Source organism: Sinocyclocheilus rhinocerous, unplaced genomic scaffold (genome assembly GCF_001515625.1).
Source record: "Sinocyclocheilus rhinocerous isolate Xijiao unplaced genomic scaffold, SAMN03320098_v1.1 scaffold1858, whole genome shotgun sequence".
Classification (NCBI taxonomy): Eukaryota; Metazoa; Chordata; class Actinopteri; order Cypriniformes; family Cyprinidae; genus Sinocyclocheilus; species Sinocyclocheilus rhinocerous.
In genome coordinates this window covers 26,350-29,052 of record NW_015647052.1, presented here as the reverse complement: position 1 = coordinate 29,052, position 2,703 = coordinate 26,350, and positions in this window count along the sequence as shown.

Below are 2,703 nucleotides of genomic sequence, written 5' to 3'. Positions count from 1 at the left end.
TTTTTAGCAGGTACGAGCTGTAATGGTGCAGCTCTATTCTGGAAAAGGGGGCGTGGAGCAGCAGCTCATTTGCATTTAAAGAGACAGGCCCGAAAAACAGCGTGTTTCTGCTTCCACTCCAAATAGGAATTTTCAAAATGGTATAATAAATGATCTGTGGGGTATTTTGAGCTGAAACTTCAGACCCATTCTGGGGACACCAGAGACTTATATTACATATTGTAAAAAGGGGCATAATATGTCTCCTTTAAGTAAACTCTTGTGTACTCTGAGAAAAAAGTTTCTGTAATGTGTAATGTTCAGTGTTGTTAAGGGATGGCCTATTTGAAGTAATGCTATTGTTCAGCAAGCCAAATCCTTCCCAGTCTTTCCTCAGATGACCCAGAATTTTAATGAAAAATAAGAAAGAAAATATTTGAGCCTCTAGGAAAACATTATCTTGAAAATGCATTTGGTGAAGCTGATAACATCTCAAATCTTAATTTAATATTTAAACGCAATACCCATATCCATCTTCAAATTAGCTTCAAAAGGAAATGGGATTTGATTTCAGTGTAAATCTAGTGTAAATAAAGGTTGTTATTGCAGTGCAGAGTGCCAAAGTCACATCTGGCCAAAGGTTGGTCTGCAGCCTTCTCGTAACACTGCAAACCTTTCACTTCTTTTACAACATTTCCAAAAGTTTGAAAACCAATCAAAAGCCCCTGACAGTTTCAGGCCTAACATTTTAACCTCTGCGACACAAGAGTATGCTCATTCCCATGGACTTCTTTGTGCAGGGGTCGGTGACTTGAATGGGCCTTCATTAAGAGGAGTTTGCATCAACAGTTACTTATGCTACTGGCCATTACCCCTTTATGCGCTGGCAGGTTCCGTCTAGATCTCTTCACCCTTCATTTGCCATCCCCCCAAAAAAAAAAACACTACTCCTGAAATATTTAACATACATCCCCCAAACAACTCCTACTCAATGTGCTTATTTTTAACTCTTTCCAAACGCCAAATCGACTCTTGTGGGGGTGAATCTATAATGGCAGCCATTGTGGCCTCTAAGCCCAAACAGCCTTTTTCTATCAAAGACCCTCCGGAAGACTCTTGCTGGGTGCAGATGAATGCCCACAAGTCCCCCCACCCTCCTCACAGAGAGCTGATGGTCTAAACTCATCTGAGGGACCAAAACAGTCAAATTAGGCAAAAATGCATGACAACCAATGTTGCCATAGTTTCAGTGATGGTAACGACAAGCCTCAACAGCAGACATCTGATATCTGTGCTTGTTTCAAAGCGCTACAGTGTCTCTCTCTCAATATAATGCAAAAATTCAAATCACTTAATTTACAGCACTTAAATGGCCAAATACATATAATTATGTCAACATGTCACATAATACAGTCAGTGCATTAGCTCTTAAAGTGACAGTCACAGCAGCCTACCTGCTACTGTCTGTGTCCTTAGCCTAATGTTAAAGGTGCAATAGGTGATTGTCTTCAGAAAAAAATTTTGTTATGCTGGTTGAAAGTCTCTTCACATCCCGATAGCAATCATTAAGTTAAGTGGTCTAAATGTATTTATATATTCTGTGGAAGGCGTAGGACCATGAAATGTTCGTCCAATCAAAACGCTCGGTCCAAGCGTTTTAATTGGCTTTCCTACCTGCCTGTCAACGTATGTATTTGCATACCTCTGCGCACCCGGTTCGCGCAGACAGGATACGTCATCAGCGCATTCACGGACGCTGTGCATACAGAGCGAGAATGGCAGACAAACATCAACAACCCGATCTTCCTTCCTGGTATTGTAGCACTTTTAAAGTTTTCTCACCGGTGAATGACACATGATGTAGCCCAGCGGTTCCCAATTCCAGTCCTCGCGCCCCCCCACTCTTTATATTTTGCATGTCTCGCTTCGTTAACACACCCGATTCAGATAACCAGCTCGTTAGAAGAGATCTACGTGCATGAACTGTGTTCCGATCGATATGATCCCTACAGTGTTCATTGCTTTCTACTCCCTGAGCAGGGGAAATCCTTTTAAGTTTACTTCACTTCGGAACATGGGCTGGAATTGGGAACCACTGATGTAGCATATTGTAGTATTGTTGTTTCTGGGATTCTGGTCTGTGAGCGTATATGCGTTCAGGGGGCGTGGCTTTGGACGGCGATTGCAGGGAGGGTGGGACGTTTGCTTTCAGTGCTATCAGGCTAAAGTTAGCATTTTCCAAGATCTCCTACTGCACCTTTAATCAAACCGCAAATGACAAAGAGAAAATCACTGCTCTTGACTGAATAAATCTTGTAACTTTAATTGTAATGATTAAGCTGTATTTCTTTATACAATGAAGAATATCTAGTGTTATTTTACATTTGATTACTTTATTCAATTTCTGTAGTATTTCTGTACCTGAATAGTACTGTCGAGCCTAAGCCTAACTGATAAACTTAAGCACTGTTTTTTCCATTTGCAGGGATGCAACTCATCATTGGTGAAAAAGGTGGCAAAGACGCGATTATGTAGAGAAACCAAGCAAAGGGTGCTTCCCTTATAGCGCAACTGACCGAGCTTACTCACGAAAACTCCTGATATAATCAATAACTAACTACACAATCAATCTCTTATTTACATCGTGAATTCTTTCTTTTTCTTTTGTTATAATGGGAAGATCTGCGAGCGTGTATAACTCCATAAACTTGCGAAAACAAAAAT